Genomic DNA, 20678 nt, shown 5'->3' with positions numbered 1-20678 from the left:
ATAAGGTAAGAAGTGGTGGAGTAGTGTCACATCTAACAATTCTTTGTATCAAGAACTATATCAGAATCAAGAAGAAGATATAAATCAATAACAATGTACACATAGGTCGATGGATACCAAATGACTTAGTTTCTAGTGTTGACTCATGGTAGTGCTTAAAAAGATTAACATTGACGATGTCATGGATATGTAACTAAATTGGAAGATGAAGTTGAAAAACATTATCAAATACTTGTTGAATAATGGTGTAAGGTACATAGAAATGTGACTTGGCCTTGCTATCTACCTTCTCTTGGAAATTATATTTGTCCAGGTGTAACCAAACTTTAACCCCAACATTTCTTGAGTCTTTTGAAGAATTTGAAACACTTTGAAATAAATAATTTATAAATGTTGAATAAAAATTTGGGCCTCATCTTTCTCTTTTTAAATATTCATAGTAGTTGGAGATGGTAAAGATAAGGGAAACTTGTATGGATCCAAAGGTTGAAAACCAAGGCATAACTCAAAAGGTAAGTGACTTCTACATAGTTGGACTTCTCAATTGTATGTATTCTATATGTGGGTTAGGCTCAAATACCATATAGTAGAAGAATTGTGGTGATAAATGTTCAAACTTTGTATAAGAGTTTAGTTCACAAATTTATTCTAACCATCTATCTATGGATGAAAAATAAGTGAAAAAGTTAAGAAAAATCCCCCAAAACCTTCCACAAAGATAACAAATAATAACCCTAAAAATGTGTCACAAGTAAGAATAACATACTAGTTAGTAAACCAAAAGATCTACAACAAGATTTAGGTAAGCTATGTGCAAAACCTGCCTCCTGAAATGATATGATCTTATCAATTACTAAATTGATCAACAAGCACAAATTAATAGTCATGTAAATAGAAAACCAATGGAAAGTTGCAACCAAATTCTCTCCCAAGGAGGAGAATGAATAGGAAAAGGACTACTCAAGTACATATTCCTATTGGTTCAATAATAGACAGGCAACGTATCATACATCTATTGATGAAACATAGAAAAGTGTTGTACATATGTAGCCAAGAATAGAACCATTGCAAATGGTAAATTGTTTTTTTTGTTTTTTGAAATTACCGTCATAGATAGTATCTTGAGGGATGCAAAGTTTGTCCAACTTAGCCTATACATAGAGACAAAATGAACTTTAGGGTCTATTATATTATTGTCTGTCATTGCTCTGAAATTTGACTTAGACTTAGTTAACTGTGTAACCAAAGTAGCAACAATTATTCTTAGGATTGGCAAATCATTGGTCAAACCAAACCTTGTCACTTGATAGATTACCTCCTTTGTAATCCAATGTGATCTATCAAGCCATATAAATGGATCATGAACTCTAATTTGAGCATATTGAATCCACTTTAGATAAACTTTGTTGGAATATCAACATCATACACTAAACCCTTTTCCGTCAAGTGTTCGTGCTCTCATTTCAATACTTTGTCTTTGCATGACTTCTCTTCATAATTCTTATTGATAAATTCCACCATGATTCCTCAAGCTTAAAATGAATATATTATCAATTTGTGGTGACTAATCAGGCAGAAGTTGTACACTTTTCATTAAAAAAATACATTTAAAATATTAGTTAACTCGCCAACAATTTTTGAGGACCGACTTGTCAAGTATTTTTAGGGTTAACTTTTTAAGCTAACATAAGTCATATAATATGGGCTTAAGGTTATTTTTTTCTCAAGAGAATGTGTCTCTTCATGTAGTGGTATTGAGTTTTAAGGGGGATTAAAGATTATAACAAGTTGAAGTTACTAGATAATAATATTTGACTCTTTATTTGGTGGGTGTAGCTCAATATTAGGTAAACTACATTAAATATTTTTTTTAAATATTCTATTTATGCATACTTTAATACTTTGTATTATTGGTTTTATTTTCATGTAACTATTATCTTTTGTCAAAATAATCCTAACAAGTGGTATTAGAGACAAGTTGTTTTAGTTATCCTCTATAGGAAGGTATCACGGTTGAGTGGGAATCTCACACTTGCGTGGGAGTAATGGCACAAGAGGGTAAGTTAAATTTTGAGAATTTTAATGGCAAGAACTTTCAGTTATAGGAAATACAAATGGAGGACTATGTTCATCAAAAGGATTTATGCTGATCATTGGGAGGAAAATCAAATTTTTTGGATGAGGATTACAGTAATTTGGACAAAAAGACACTTGGAAGTATTCATATATGTTTGGAACAATCAATGACATTAAATACTAAAAAAGTGAAGAAAATTGAAGAATTGGTGTAAACCCTAGAAAATTTGTATGTAAATCCTTTCCTTTCAAATAATTTATTTCCCATCAAGTGTTTATTTAATATGAAGATGGTAGAAGGTGGATCTATTATTAATCATTTAAATAATTTTAATATAGTTACTAGTCAATTATCTTCTATAAATATCAAGTTTTATGAACAATTTGGGACTCTTTTATTTTTTTGTTCTTTTCCTTAAAAATGTAAGGGCTTGGTAATGGCTATTAGTAAGTCTATTTCTAGTTCAAACACCATAATATTTTATGATGTTACTGAGGTTTTTCTAAGTGAGGAACTTCATACAAAAGTATCAGGTGGATCTACATCAGGTAGTGTTTTGAATGCAAAAAGTAGGGTAGAATGACAAAGAGAGAAAATAATTCTAGAAATTGTGGAGAACCAAGAGGAAAATCAAAAGGAAATAAGACATTTTCCTAGGGTACTCCAACAAAATAAAAGCATATAAATGCTTGAATCTTGCCACTCACAAGGTTATAGAAAGTGTACATGTAAAAATTGATGAGTTTGCAGAAAAAAATGAATAGGTCTCAATCCACAAGACCAAGCAATTTTTGGTATTATGGGAAACCAGGTCATAAGAAGAAAGATTTTTGGTCACAAAAGAATAATGGAGGAGACAAACAAAAAGGAAATAAGGACACAAATGTGGTGGGAAAAATATTTTAAGATGATGTTTTACTTGTTTCCCTAGAAAATGTAGATGATTCATGCATTTTAGATTCAATGATTCATTTCATGCTACACCTTATAGAAGTTATTTTGTTAATTATGTCTAAGGGGATTTTGGGCTAGTCTATTTGGGAGATAATGAATCCTATCATATTGTTAGAAAGAGGAGAATTATCATTAAGTTGTATAATGGGAATAATTGGCTACTAAAAGAGGCGAGGCATGTTCCAAGATTGAGTAAGAATTTAATCACAACAGGGAAACTAAGTGATAAAGGTTGTAGAGATAATTTTGATGATAAAAATTGGAAGGTCTCAAAATTTTATGTAGTAGTAGAAAGATTTGTGACAGTAGGAATCTTATACCTTTGTAAACTTCTTATTATTCCTTATGCTTTAATTATATCAAAGAGAATTTGATGTTCAAGAACAATTGTTGTAGTTGACCAAGAAGAATATCAAATAGTTGTTGTACATTTTGGAATAGCATTATGGCACAACAGACTTGGGCATATGAGTGAAAAAGCTAAGAAATTAATTCATTCAAGGAAAGTTTAACTTGATCTAAAATGTGTCAATATGGATTTCTATGAAATTTGTGTATATGGGAAGCAAAAAAAAGTTATTTTTCTGAAGAGACAGAAGGAAAAGAAAAATGAGAAATCATAATTGTGTGCATATAGATGTATGGTATTAAGATAAACCACAGACAGAAATAAAAATCACATGCACATATAACCAATATCAAAAATAATAAATTGCATAAAAGAGAACACAACACACAAATATTTAATGTGGTTCACCAAATCCCTAGGCTACATCTACCAACAACAAGTTTGATATTATTATTATCTAGTGATTACAGTCTTCAATTCCTTACAACTCAATACTATCACAGGAAGCTACAATCTCATCATACATCATGAAATTCCTAACCCCAAGCCATTTTATAGAAGATTTTTTTGCTTACAAAATTAGGCTTGGAATAATTTGTCCAATATAAAAATAGCAATTGATGCATTTTACAATAGTAGATTCATTTTTGGCTTTGGGGATGTTTCCCCCATAACCTCCCATGGGGGCGTTGCCCCTCAACACCACCCTATACTACAACAAGGAGTGCACTTGGGGCACTACCCTAGGACCCTACAAGGGGTGTTGCCCCTTGAATTCATCTTGGGGGCACTACCTCGAAACCCACGTAGAAATAATATTAGGGGGAAACCGCACTGAATAAACCTCCAAGTCTGATTAGGATCCACATACCAACAATCTCCCACTTGAAGACTGATTAGACTCTACAATAATAACCTCCCACTTGGAGACTAATCATAGCACTGCTAAATTTGTAGCTCTCACTAGAATATCAAACCATCTTGGATTCTCATGTTCTTTCATTTTGTTTAGTCTAAAAGACTAACCAAAGTTGATCAAGAATTCAGCTTCTCCCTTGTTACTACCTTGGTAGACATATCTACTAGATTTTCATCTGTATGTATCTTCTCTAGCTTTAGCTATCCATCATCTAAAATTGACTGAATGAAATGGTACCACAACTATATTTGGTTTTTCTTTGAATGTAGAGTATAATTCTTGGCAAGCTGAATGGCAGTTTAGCTCTCTATAAACAAATAAGTATCCCTTTGTGGGTGTCCCAATTATACCATGAAGATCTAAAGTGATATCATCTCCTTGGCTTCCTTTGTAGCAGCAACATACTTTTTCTTGATAGTGGATAAATCATTAACCTTATGCAATGGAGAAATCTGACTCACTACCATCCCACCAATAGTAAATACATAACTGATAGTACTCCACCTGGTATCAATATCCCCTACCAAATCTAAGTCAACATAGCCTTATAAATTAGACATAGTAGAGCCCCCAAAATGTAAACACTTACTGGATGTTCCTCTCAAATATTTGAGAATACATTTAACTACATTACAATGCTTAATACCTGGATGACTCATATGCCTACTAAAAACTCCCACTACATGTACAATATTTGGCCTTGTGTCTACCATAGCATACATTAAGCTCTCTACAACCGAAGCATAAGGTACCTTAGACATTTTAGCCTCCTTTTCTAGTGTCTTTGGACACATCTCCTCAGTTAATTTCAAATGACTAGGTATAGGTGTACTGACAACTTTTGCATTCTCCATAGAGAAATGTTGCAATGCCTTCTCAATATAATCAACCTATGATAATGTCAATTTTCTATTCTTTGTATCTCTACAAATTTTTACACCAAAGATTATTTTTTTAACCCCCAAATCCTTCATAGAAGATAAATGTGCTAAATGTTCTTTTAACCCCTTAATGTGATCCATATTACACCCAGCTACAAGCATATCATCAATATATAAATATAAAATAATGCAATTGTCATCATCTAACCTCTTAAAATAAACACAATGGTCTAAATGACATTGAGTATAACCATGTTCATTCATAAAACTATCAAATTTAAGATGCCATTACCGATCTTCTTGCGTCAAGCCATATAAACTTTTTTTCAATCTACACACTAAGTTCTCCTTACTTTTAACCTCAAATCCCTATGGTTGTACCATATATATCTCGTCATCCAAAATATCATGAATAAATGTTGTTTTAACATCAAGCTACTTCAAATGCAAATTTTTAGTAGTCATAATACTTAAAACACTACAAATAAAAGTCATTTTAACAATAGAATAAAATATCTCATCAAAACCAATGTCATTTTTCTAAGCAAATCCTTTTACCACTAACCTAGCTTTAAATCATTTCTTACATTCATCCTCTTCTTTCAACTTTTAAACCAATTTATTATGTAAAGCTTGTTTACGTGTAGACAACATGCATAAGTCTCATGTCTAATTTTTCAGCAAGGAGTCCATTTCTTCTTTCATTGAAGGCTCTCACTAAATCTTTGTATCCATTTTTACAACTTCATCATAACATTTAGGTTCACCAAAATTTGTTAATAAATAGAATAAAAGGAGGGATATAATCTTTCTAGAAGTCTACTTAGCCTTTTTGACCGTGTAACATTCACTAGGGTGTGTGGCATTTTTTGTTGTAGTTGTTGTAGAGCATGAGGAACTCCTAGAACATCATCTTTTGGAGTATCATCCAACACTACATAATCATTTTCTTTCTTCTCATGATGTTGCAATAGATCTTTATACAATACTTTCTCATTGAATATGACATTTGTGCTTCTAACAATTTTACAATTTTCAAAATCCCAATGCCTATAGCCAATTTCATCAATGTCATATCCAAAAAATACACATTCCTTTGAGTTAGCTTCCAAATTGCTTCTATTTCTAGAGTTAATATGTGAAAATTCTTCACAACCAAAAGTTTTAAGAAATGAATAACTCACCTTCTTACTAGCCCATTCTTCTCTAGAATACCCCAACCCAAAGGAGTAGAGGAGCCTCTATTGATAAAAAAATATAGCAGTATTGAAAACCTCATCCCACATATTTAAGGGCTATGAAGCATGCAACCTCATTCTCCATGAACACTTTACTATTTTCATGTTCATGTGTTCAACCACTCCATTTTCCTATAGAGTCCTTGCAATAGTTTTCTATCTACAAATACCATTAGTGCAACAATAATCTTCAAATTCATTACTGCAATACTCACCATCATTATCATATCTAAGATATTTTAGTGATGTAAATAGCATCAATGGAGTAAATGGAATATTGGGATACATGCTTATTCCTTCAAAATCCATGAAATAAATTCCATTTTTAAAGAGATATCATGAGGCAAAACAAAACTCTTTCCAACACTAGTTTACAATACTTCACTGTTCACATGGTCTGACTATTATACCCAAGTATATTAATCATAAATTTCAATCCTAACATTTTATTTCAAAGCCTTTTGGAGGATGTTTTCCAAATTAGGAATAATAAAACATATCCAAAGCTGAGCCAAAAATAATCAATCCATTACACATTATAGTCTCTGCATGCAGACCCATTTTCTTTGTCACAAATCAGAAGTAAAACCAATAACCCTTCCTATGGCATCTAATAACTTCCTCAAAAAAACTCCAAATAAAACCAAAAAAAATTAAATTAACCCTATATGAGTCTTGTTTCTGAATATATAATCCATTAATTTTTCCAATTCATAAATCATTCTACAAGCACAAATCATTGTCTACAACTTCAATAGAGATCCTTAAAAACTAGTCTTCATTAAAATGAACATAATTTACACATATCTAAATGAAAACAACTCAAACCAATTGGAAATGAAATATAGTTCATATATCCTTCCAATTAATATAAATATAGTTTCTTTTTCATCCAAATCTATCTGTACTAAACATTTAAATCTGACTGTAGTTGGGCATCCTCAAATATGAAAATAATCACTGTTACCAAAATTAGCATAACTTTTTCAAAACTTAAAAAAATTGCTCCAAACCAAAAAGAGAAAGAAGATTGTTCATTCTACTCTTCAAATGTATAGAAAATACAAGGGTTCTATGCTATGCATGGTCGTACAAGACCTGGAACTAACACTAAAATAGTTAAAACCAATCAAAATGACAAATTCTTAAGAAACCAAATGTTTCAAAATGATCTTGTCTTCTTCTCATTCATTCCTTTCTATTTGGAAAGATAGATACAATGATTTTAAAGTGGTTTTGGTGGTTTACAACTTTCCAACCACCTTTTAAACCAACCCATTACATTCTTTTAACCCTTGTACATTTTTCAATGCTTCTTTAAGCACTCCCATTACAATGCAAATCTATTTTTTCTAGTTTTTAATACATCATATGAAAAATTAAGAATTTTAAACATTTATTCAAATGGATATAGAAAATTCTGAATAACTTAAATATTAAAATATTATGAAATTCATCATAATGTATGAAGGGTCAAGATGCTCCCGCATCATTATCTCAAGCATACAAATATAATTCATGTCCAATTGGAAGATCAACCAATCTAACAAGTTACCATCTACATTGATCAAATAAGTTGATTTAATTGAAGAAAATAATTAATTCAATGATATTATAAAATAAAAAAATAAAAAAAAATCTAACGTATCTTCAAAATATAATAAAAGTAAAATACTTGTTTCCAATAGATGTTTGAATACATAACTTATCTCTGACTTGTGCATGTATTAGTGTATGATGGAAAGGGGAAGCACTATCAAGGGCTTAACCTCCCAAATGTGGACCCTTAATTATCCACACACAAACTCATCTAGGAAAGGCCCTCCCTACCCATAACACAGATAGGGAACACCATGTCCTACCACTGAGTATCTTGGTATTTAGAGTATTAACCCACCACTTGACTTGATAGTTGAGTATACTTGGATAAAACTAAGTTGACTTGGTCTAAGTAGTTTTTAATTGTTTATTTACTTCTATTACTGACATTCATTTTTTGTATTGTAGGGATTCTTCTCCTCTTCACACATTTATACTTGACCTTTCTAGTCTTGGGTGCATCTTGGGAGATTTATGTATGGATATGCAATTAGCTTATAATCAAAAATTTCTTCCTCCAATCTGATCCTTATCTCAATTGCATATGAGTGATGTCATTATATGAAATCAGACTTATGCCTTATATTAAAAATAGCTCTACATCCAATATAAATGTTACACATTTACAAATGTTTGAAAAAAAATTACAATGATGTTTGTCATGCATGAGGGTGTGGGAAGATAATAAATTTTAAAAGAAGATGATTAAAAAAATTTCATGACCTAATCATGTTGGTTATGATCAATATCATGGCCTAGCTACCACAAGCTTCAATCTTGCAAATAAACTTTTGAATCTTGATTTAAAACTGATAATAATAGTGAGTCTTTGACTCAAAGAAATCAAGTGTGATTTTGAAATGAACTTCTAAGATCAATAACTAAGGTAGTGGGAAATGTATGATAGCTCTCATGTGCTACATCAATTATCAAGAAGATATGACGTGCATGGCCAATATCAGCCTCAAGAAAACTCTACAGATGCTAATAAATAATTAAAAGAAGAAATATGTTGATACAAAGGTGGCATACACTTAATGACATGGAGCCAAAATAAGGACTTAGAGATTATATTTCTCAAGATTTATATAACAAATATATATTGGCATCATGGTATTGTTCTTACATGTTTACCTACATGTGTAGATATTTTAATTATATATTTATTTTACATCATCATATTGATATATGCATCTATACATATACATATATGTGCAAGTATGGATGTCATAATAATATGGTGTCAATAGACTCAGGAGACTCCACAATGATCAAAGGTAACAATTTAAATTATTAAACAAAATCCTTAATTTTTCTTGTCTTATGAACTAATTGAGTAGTTCATGGTATTTTCCAATGTACACTCTTGCTTGCCTAGTCATTTAACCTTAGTCATGGTGGTCCAAGCCTCATACCTATTTTCCCAATGATGGTGCCCCCCCTTGCCCAATTCCTTTCTGGTAGTGTTCCCCCCCCCCCCCCCCCCACCCCCCGCCTCAATGTGCTCCTACAAGGAAATTCTCCACAATTATATCACATTCCTCAATATAATAATAATTACCATAATAAGATAATATTCACAAACCAACACAACAGCTAACCACCACCTAATTTCCCATGAATTCATAATCAATGACCATTTTCCAAGTTTTGAAGATAAGGATCTAATTAAATCATAATAGTTAGTTAACATGTCATATTCACATGAATTGTAACTAATTTTACCTTTCAAGTGACTTCATATGAAACCTCAGAGACTAAGAACAATTTTAAATTGAGCCAAAAACTGGCATGTAACATACCCTTCCCCTTGTGTTTCATCATCCTCAATGAACCTTGAAATTTTAACGAACACTATAAAGGACATTTTAAAATTGGCCAAAATTTGGGATGTAACATACGCTTCCCCTTTATGTTTCATTGTCCTCAATGAATTCTACAATTTAGACACTAAGAGGATATTCTAAATACACATTACACACACACACACACACACACACACACACACACACACACACACACACATATATATATAACATCATGAAATCATTTCATTTCAGAATTGAATCAAAGTCTAAGCCATGATCAAAATCAAATTCTATTATTCCTTTATCTTAATGCTTCCAGAAAAATACTTATATGATATGATGAAATCAAAAGTGAAACACACACACTCACCTAAGTTTACTTTACTGTACATGTGGCCAGTTCAACATCACTTTGAGTTGATCATGTTTTAGGATATTATATTTCATATTCTTGTCATACTTATGTAGAAACTCACAACACCTTTAGTTTAATTATCATATTGATATCTTGTATAAGAGAGTTTTAAATTCTCAATAATTAAGAGTATGATGATTATTCAAAAAAAATTAGGCATTGGCTTATAGTATAGTGGTTGCTACTTTTCTTTGTAATAAGAAGATCTTGTGTTTGATTCTCGAAATGGGAGGTTAATAAGCTTAATAAAAAAATGTAATTCCAAAACTAAAATTTCTAGATCATAACATGATTACAATTAATTAAATCACTCATATATATTGTCTCACATATGGTGCCCATTGAAAGAGAAAATCACCATTGTAGATTCATAGATCACCTGAAAAGGTTAGTGGATCCTATATTTTCCATTTATATAACATGGGCCTTCATGCCATCTTATCACAATAATATTTCATTATAATAATCATTTCATGATAGAAGTATAGTTTATTTTAAATACAATATAAAACAACTAAGTATGTCTTGATACTCTATTACCATATTAGATCAATACCGCATGTGTAAATATATACATGTATAACAATGTGTCAAAAGGTAAAAGTATAATATACTATGAAAGATCATCATACATTCAATCAAGATCATAGAGGTTATGATAACATGGTACCACGCTATCTATATCACAATCTCTTAGCCCTTAGACTACACACCCACACACAACTCTTGAGATGGGGTTGTGGACCAGATGCTTGTATATTTTATCCACAACAATCCAATTGTGGCTCGGATCCTGAATTTTTTCTATCCATAAAACTTGCATATTTCCATGGTAATCTACATATAGATATCCCCTCACTTATCCATAATCAAGTTCATATTGGTATGTGTCTCATAGCATCTACTCATAAATATTATTTAGCATTTTTTGTTCTGTATAGCATATTTCAAATCCATGCATATATGTGCAGACTAATTTTGATTGAGAAATATTTCAAATATTTAAATGCAAGAAAAATATTGTATGTTCTTTGTAATCTATTCAATCAAGTTCCATGCTAAAACTACTACCTTTTAAGCCATAATTTCTTAGATCAACCCATCCTTGGGTCATGAATTGATCATAAGCATCTGAACAAATTTTACATTGGTTACTTTTTAGGTAAGTAGATCATCTGGGTGCACTCACCAATCACCTGTAAGATTTGGAAATTCATTTTTCCTATTCATGTGACTGAGGCTCTCATGCCCACCTTGTCACAATAACATTCTAAAGAAAAACTCAAGTTAGAAAAAAGTTTATAAATAAGCGTTGATATTTTCAGTTATGCAAGTGTGCTTACTTCATGCCCGAGTATAAAATTTGAAGTGAAGCCTTCTTGCCAATTAATCAACATGAGAAAAGATCGTCACTTTCAAGAAAAGAGAATTCTCAAATCATGGTTCACAATTTTATCTTTCCTTCAGTTCAAGTCCAAAAATGGATAAGAAAATATTAATTACCATTTCATATGAATGTAATTACATAAAGTATAATGTCGAAAATCATGCAACTAAAAATAAATATCTAATTACCATCAAGGTTTTGATAATACTAAATCATGGGTTATAGTAACTAGTTTGTATTGTGCAAGCCTCAACATTTGGACTTAATGTAATCTTCTTATTCTCTACTGAGAATGGCCCTCCCTCTTTGGATAAGGAACATGTACCATTCTGGTCCTACCATCTAAGCATCTTGGTGTTAAATTTTCTACAGAAAAGGTTGAGGATATACCTCCACCAACCTTCTCTCTATTAACTGGCACCACTGACCTCTTAGTGATCCATTTGGGAAAGCATGTCTTTAATCTACCTTGGCCAAGGATTTAGATGGGAAAATGAACAGCCCAATCACCACCACTTGACTTACCAATCGTGTTATTTTCCTTAATTATGATTCATCTTTATGATTTTGAAAATTTATCTATCTATCCATTTCATATGGACCACACCATCATCTCAGCCTTTCCTGACTATTTTGGATGATCCCTGATCTGATTTTTCCAACTTACATTATAAAATATTCATTTATGCAAAATAAGTGTTCATCCTGTCTTATTCAACATTATATTTTTAGCTTCCATGAAATAATATTGGGCCCAAGGTTCAATTTTGAACCTAGAGTTCTGATACCATATGTAACATCCACTTTTTTGGGCCTTAACTCACAACCGGCAATTCAATTAAATACATATACCAATTCATGCTCATGAAAAGGTAGTTATAACAATTATGTTCATGTGAAAGAAATCAACAGTTACAAATAGTTTATCTAAATTATGGTAACTAACAATTGAAGGCATCATTAATAAATTTTTAATAGAGGACAAAACTTTTCCATATCCTAAATTCTAAAACTAGAATCCCCCTAGGGAAGCCTCTACAAAACCTAGGTTAGTTCACATATACCACTTAGGGCATAAAAATTTATACCACTATCAAAATTTCAATTACCATTTAGGGCATCAAATACCATTGCATCATAATGACAAATACCATCTAGGGTATCAAACACCATTGTATCATCATTCTTCTTTCATATTTCTAATTATGACATTAACATATAGTTCAAAGATACATCATTTTCATTGTTCACATAAAATGATAGTTATAACATCCATCAAGTAGGCTTATCTCAAGCATATAGATATAATTCATGTCCAATTGGAAGATCAATTGATCTAACTAGATACCATTTACATTGACAAGATAAGTTGATTTTATGAAGGAAATAACAAATTCAATTATATAAATCAATCTAACATATCTTCAAAATATAATAAAAGTAAAATACTTGTTACCAATAAATATTTGAATGTGTAACTTACCTCTGACTTATGCATGTCTTGGCATCTATTGGAGAGGGGAAGCATTGTTAGGGGCTTAACCTCCCAACTGTGGACCCTTAATTATCCCCACACAATCTCATCTAAGAAAGGCCCTCCCTACCTAGAAAATAGATAGGGAAGACCATGCCCTACCACTGAGTATCCTAGTATCTAGAGTATCAACCCACCACTCGACTTGACAAATGAGTATACTTGAACAACCATGAACTGCCTTGGTCTAAGAAATTTTGAATTGTTTATTTACTTCTATTATTGAAATTCATTTTGTGTATTGTAGGGATTCTTCTCCTCTTCACACATTTATACTTAACCTTTTTGGTCTTGAGTGCATCCTAGGAGATTTTTGTATGAATATGCAATCAATGTATAATCATAAATTTCTTCCTCCAATCTGATCCTTATCTCAATGGCATATGAATGATGTCACTCTATAAAATCAGACTTATGCCTTATATTAAAAATAACTCTACATGAAATATACATGTTATGCATTTGCAAATGTTTGAAAAACAATTACAATGATGTTCATCATGTATGAGGGTGTGGGGTTGTATTAGCAATATCACCCAAGAATCATAAACAAAAGAACAATAGTGCCAAGAAATAACTGATGTTCTTTCAAAACTGATAAGATCTTGGCATTTTGGTTATGGCTAGTATGCCTTATACATCCATGCCATCATGGGAATAAATCTTTTAAACAATCTATAAGATAAGAACTTTTAAAGGAAGCTGATTAAACAAATTTTATTACCTGAATATGCTAGTTATGATCAATATCATGGCCTAGCTGCCACAAGCTTCAATCTTGCAAGAAAACTTCTAAATTGTTATTTAAAAATAGTAATAATAGTGAGTCTTTAACTCAGAAGAATTAAGTGTTATTTAGAAATTAACTTTCGAGAGAAATAAATAAGGTAGCAAGAAATGTATAATAGCTCTTGCATGATCCATTATTTATCAAGAAGATAGTACGTGCATGGCCAATATCAGCCTCAAGAAAACTCTTTAGATGCTAGTAAATATTTAAAATAAGAAATATGTCAATACAAATGTGGCATACACTTAATGACATGGAGCAAAAATAAGGAATTAGATATTATACTTCTCAAGATCTATATACAAATATGTATTGGCATCATGGTATTTTGCTTACATATTTTGAAGTATTAGATAGCAGCCAAAAAAGATGGAGAGCTGACACCAAGTAACAAAAAGGCTAAAGAATCAGTTGGAGGTAACCTCCCAATTATCCACCCTATGCCATCTTTAAACTTCAAAAAGAAAAATATTTCCATAGCATAATTGACAGTATTATCATTCCTTAATCTAATATGCATAACAGATTGTAAAATAGACCAGTAGCTTTTAAACAAAGTGTTGCTATTAATTGACATAAACATAAAAACTAAATCCTCAAGGGGTACCAAGTTCATAGTAATGGGCATAAAAACCTTAGAGAAAAAAACACTATAACTAGGGCTAGTTGCCCTCTTCCTGCCCTTTCTTTTCCTCCTCCTTTTCCTCAAGAGCATCCTTGTCCACATCCTTCCCCTCCACCTTAACTAGTTTTATCTAGCATGGCCTTTAGCCAATCCTTCGCCAGAAACCCATAGATGGATCGAGTGGTCTTAGTAGTTTTTCCCAAGTCCTTCTCCTCCTTGTTAACCTACAAGAAGTATAAGGTTGTGGTTGTGGAGTGCATGACCTTGGTGGAAAAATCCACCAAAGTATCAAATCTCTAGCAAATATCAATTTGATTGTCAACTAGGTCCTTCATAGATTGCTCCAACCTTTCTAGTCTTGCCTTACTATGATTGTGCTTCCCTTTCTTCCCAGTATCTTTGTTGGTTTCTCTCCTAGGGGGAGTGAAATCCTTCCCCCCACTCCTATCTAGGGTAGCCTCTAGGGTGTTAGAGATATGGGAAGGGCTAAGAGGGTTAGGGCCTGGCTTGTTAACCTAGGGCAATCTCTTCTTTCTCACAAGATTGATATGACTCTCAAAAGACATAGAGGTGGAATCATGTTTAGTGAAGACTTAATTTTTTCTAATTGGAGACATTTACTAGTTCTCCTAGTGCTTTGAGAACCCTTCCTAGTATCTAAATCTGACTCTACGAGGCTGATTTTGACCTCAGGTTCCAATTTGGCTTTCGAGGCAGGGGTTTTCTTTAACTTCCTATGGCTACGACTAGCTCCAAGGAGACTTGAGGGGTGATAGAGGCTAGAGCGTTAAGAAAAAGAGGTGAGTTTTGGGCTAGGTGTTGGATATACAATTTTTTCATAAGCCCATGATGGATAAGGTAGAAAGTTTTAGACTCCTCATGTTTCCTCCTAGCCTTAAAAATACAATCTTCTAGTGAATGCAATAACGGAAATGGAAAGGAAATATGGTCAATATTCCTAAAGTGATTCAAAATAGGGAAGTGGTAATAATAGATTACCTGAAATCAGTCCTCTAGGGTGATATATCACATGATCACATAGTAGATGGTGTCTCAAGGCTTAGAGAAGAATTCCTGTGAAAACCCTCTGCGCATTTGTGATGATTACTCCTTGAGTTTGAAAATTTTCCACAAACTGGCTTCATCATTGACCTTAGCATGTCTTGGCCATTTCTTTTTTTCCATATTAAATTCTTCAACCCTCATAATGGTTTCCTCAGAGATCTCAAATCCCATACCATTGAGGTCTAGAAGAACTGCATCAAGACAATCTCGTCTTGCTTCTGCATACCCTCCATATATGGTAAGAGGTCATCTTCCTACAATTAAACCATCATTGCCTCACTATTATGGATACCTTCCTCCACACCACTAGTTCAATTGATCATTAACACATGTGCCTTCTCCCAGTTTGGCCACCAATTCTTTAGGTGACAACCTTTTTGCAAGTATGGCAATTACCAAATATAAAATAAAAAGCATCAATGATAAAAATAAAAAGGCATTGCATACTCATCATAACTTTGCAATATTTCCCAAAAAAATCAACCCTTTGTGGCACGTGTGATCGATCTCTTTCCATTTGTAAATGATCGACACCAGTTGTAGTTTATGTGAGAATTCAACAACTTGTCATTTTGATTATTATTTTGTTCTCTATATCTCACTAAATCCCCCCTCTGCATCCTTTTTTGATAGTAATCAATACTCATAGTGTTCAAAACATAAATGCATATCATCACATAATCTATCCAAACAAGCACTTTATGGAGCACCTTGTCCTCATGCCCACACAAAAAAATGAAAGCTTGCCACCTATTTTGATTATTCATATGGCATTATTGAAAGTATGCTTCCTTTCCATCACCACTCACATTGATGATGGCAATAATCCAACATCCTCCAATTCCACTAATCTCATGATACCATGTGATGCAGGAGCATCTAGAGGTATAAGGGCAATCTTATGTCACCCAAAAAAATGTACTAAGACTTAGTTTCTATTTCATGTGTTTTCATTTTTGGATATCCATTTGGGTCAACTAAATGTTCCAACTCTCACAGTTCCACTATTAGTGTTTTGGGTTAGAGTTTTTAATCACCTTGGGATACGTATAAATGCTAGAAAAATAGGAGTATGTAATTGAGCCATCATTTTTGTGAACTAGAAGGTGTAAATTGGTTGAATGATTTTCATTGTAATTTAGAGCATTCTAGAAAAAGAATCAGGTCAAAAGGCCCCACAGTTTGAAATTTATCGCAGTTTTTCAATTTCTGGAGACATCCTAAGAATGCTTCAAAGCCAGGTTATGGGCATTAAATGACCTCAAACAATGCCAAAAAATGGGGGACAAGCTAATCTTGTCCATAGGGCTATAGAGCACTTTGAGATCTTTTCAAAAATGTAAATGGTTCGTTAATCGGAGCTACGGTTCAAAAGTTATGCCTCCCGAAAGTTCGGTTACCATTTCTGGATTCTTCTAATTTTGTGTCGACTTCTAATGCAACTTCTAGAGCCTTCTATTTGGTTGGTGGATGCCAACTAGCACTTTCTAGAATGTATTCCTAATCCTTAACCCTCTGGGGTCTATTTAAGAACATTTTTGGCATTGTAAAAGGCAGTTCGAAGTGGAGTTTGAGAGGAGGTACTGAAAGGAGAAATTATCTCCAAATTTATACTATTGTAAGCCCATAGGGCATGTTTTGAAGTCTATTTTCTCTATACTAAATGTATTAGCTTATTTAAAAAGTTAATAAAATTTTCCCTTTCTTATTGTGTCCATTCTGTGCTTGGGTTGTGTCTCCATCAAGTGGTATCAGAGTTGGTTTTCCTGAGTGTATAGACAGAGCGTTGACTGTAAGGCAATTTGCACCAGGACTGTGTGGTTGTGGGTTTGAGTTAAGAAGATGCCTCCACAAAGAGAACATGGTGGAAGGGTCGGAGCTATTAATCCTGAGTAGGTTAGAGCCCTCCAAAGGTAGGTACAAGCATTGCCGGAGGAGCTCCATAGAGGAATAAATGTTACTGCAGGTGACAAAAGTGAGGATGAAAATGAAGAAGAAGAAATTGGACCAAAAGGGGAAGTTGACAAGGAAGTTCTAAATCAGGCAGAGGAGAGGCTTTCTAGGGCCATTACTAAGTTTGGGAAAAGACCTACAATTGATGTGGGTGTAGTTTCAGGAAATCTGAAACTAGATGAGTTAATCGGCTGGATCAATGAACTGGAAGAGTACTTTGAGTATGAGGATATCAGGGATCTAGATAGGATTAATTTTGCAAAGGAAAAATTAAAAGGCCATGCCAAAATTTGGTTGTAAGAGGTTCAATTGGAAAGAAATAGAAGGGGAAAGGATGAGATCACAAGGTGGGATCGCATGGTGGACAAACTAAAGAAGCAATTCATTCCTATTGACTACGAGCTTGATTTGTTTAAGAAGATGCATGGGTTAAAGCAAGCAGGAAAATTAGTCCAGGAATATACAGAGGAGTTTTATCGACTTCTTATTAGAGCAAGGCATGCAAAAGAAAATAAGGAGAAGGTTGCTCATTATATCAGTGGGTTGCAACCTAGCATCTAGGAGGAATTAAGTCTGGTAAGAATGACTAGCATTGAAGAGGCATACCAGTTTTCCCTATGAGTTGAAAAGAAGCTAAACAAGAGGTTTGAAGGGAGACAAAGAGGGCGTGGTCAAAGAGGAAGGGGTAGTGGTAGGTCATCTAGAGGCCGAAATGAAACCCAAAAGAAAAATGAAGATGTGGGTACTAGCAGGAACTAGAGGAATGAGGGTTTCAACTACTCTCATGATCAAGACTTTGGAAATCATAGAGGAAGAGGTAGAGGACATGGAAAAGGAAGAGGAGGCTTCTGTGGTACTTGTTTCCATTGCAATGAAGAAGGTCATCATGCCTTTGAATGCCTTCAACAACAAGGAAGGATAGATAGAAGAGTTGAGGGTCAAGCTAGGGTTGCTCATGTGGATGAGGATGCACAATCATCACATTCAGAGGATGCAGAAAGAGGAGAGACTTTAGTAAATGAAAGGGTCCTACTAAGTGGTGAGATTGAACCAGGACAAAGGAGGATTTTACTCCGCACTAGGCACAAGTGTGAGGATAAATGTTGTGATGTTATCATTGATGATGGTAGCACCGATAACATGGTATCAGAGGAGATGGTCTCTAAGCTGAAGCTCAAGAGGGAGAAACACCCCCAGCCCTATCAAATTCCTTGGGTGAAAAATGATCATAAGGTCCTGGTAAGTGAATAATGTTTAGTGAAATTCAAAATTGGGAGTTACCATGATGTTCTCTGTGATGTTATTCCAATGGATGTTTGCTGGGTAGACCATGGTAGTTTGATAGGCATGCAGTACATGATGGTCATGCAAACACATACTCTCTAACAAAGGATGGAGTTTGCCACAAATTGAAGCCCATGAAAAAGGAAGGTGAAAAGGTATGTAGCAGTGCTAGGATTTGTCTTGTTGATGGAAGGAAGTTTTTAGATGGCATGAAACATCAGCGTATGTGCTATGCTTTGATTCCTAGGAAAGATAAAGAAGGTAGTAGTGAAATACCACTTGAAGTTTCAGATTTACAAGGTGAGTTTGGAGATATCATCTCTGATAATGTTCCAGAAGGATTGCCACCGGTAAGGCAAATCAGTCATCAAATAGATTTAATTTCAGGAGCTAGTTTGCCTAACAAGGCTGCTCACAGGATGACTCCTACTAAAACTGGGGAGCTCAATAGACAGGTTTAGGAGCTATTGAGGAAGGATGGAGAGTGGAGGATGTGTACAGACTCTCAAGCTATAAATAGGATAACCATCAAGTATTGGTTCCCTTTGCCAAGAATGGATGATCTTATGGACTGCTTAAGTGGAGCTTAGTACTTCACAAAGATAGATCTCAAGAGTGGCTATCATCATATATAGATATGAGAAGGAGATGAGTGGAAAATAGCCTTCAAGACCAAGGAGTGTCTTTATGAGTGGTTAGTCATGCCCTTTGGATTGACGAATGCCCCAAGCACCTTCATGTGGCTTATGAATGAGGTAATTAAGAAGTTCTTAGAAAAATTTGTTATTGTCTGTTTGGATGATATTTTAATTTTTAGCAAGACTTTGGAAGAACATTTATTGCATATTCATAGTATCCTTGAAAGATTAAGGGAAGAGAAACTGTTAATTAATTTGAAGAAGTGTATCTTTGCAAAAAGGGAGTTAGTCTACTTGGGATTTGTTATATCACCTGAAGGTCTTAAAATGGATCCAGAGAAGGTAAAAGCCATCTTGGAATGGCCTACTCCAAGGTTTTCTACTGAGGTAAGATCATTTCATGGTCTGGTTAGTTTTTATAGGAAGTTCATTAAGAATTTCAGTGGCATATGTGCACCCCTGACTAACACAATAAGAGGGGATAGAAAAGAGTTCAAATGGACTGTGGCAGCTATGAGAAGTTTTGAAATGTTGAAGAAGAAGGTGACAGAACAACCTATGTTGGCACTTCTAGATTTTAGAAAGGTGTTCCAAGTGGATTGTGATGCTAGTGGAAGTGCTATTGGGGCTTTATTAAGCCAAGAAGGTAAGCCTATTGCATGTTTTAGTGAAAAATTGAATGATGCAAAAAAGAAATATTACGTTTATGATCAAGAGTTCTATGCAATAGTTCAAGCCTTAAAGAAATGGAGGCATTATTTATTGCCAAAGGAATTTGTTTTATATACTGATCACCAGGCATTACAGTACCTAAATAGCCAAGGTAAATTGAATCAAAGGCATATGAAGTGGGTAGAGTTCTTGCAAAGCTATACATTTGTGTTGAAGCATAGAAGTGGAAAATCTAATAGGGTTGCTGATGCATTAAGTAGGAGATAGTTGTTGCCTATAGTAATGCAGGTTGAAGTAGTTGAGTTTGATGAACTCAAGAATCTGTACCCTGAGGATCTTGATTTTGCTAAAGCATGGAAAGCTTGTAAAGAACCTATTGCTGTAGACAGAACTAAGTGGTTAGACTATCTGATTCAAGATGGTATGTTATTCAAGGTCAGTCAATTATGCATTCCAAGGAGTTCCATGAGGGAAAATTTGATTAAGGAGA

The sequence above is a fragment of the Cupressus sempervirens genome, chromosome 3 (assembly GCF_028749045.1).
Source record: "Cupressus sempervirens isolate cs-2001-9-10 chromosome 3, ASM2874904v1, whole genome shotgun sequence".
NCBI lineage: Eukaryota > Viridiplantae > Streptophyta > Pinopsida > Cupressales > Cupressaceae > Cupressus > Cupressus sempervirens.
The sequence above is the reverse complement of the archived record's forward strand: the minus strand, read 5'-3'. Positions refer to the sequence as shown.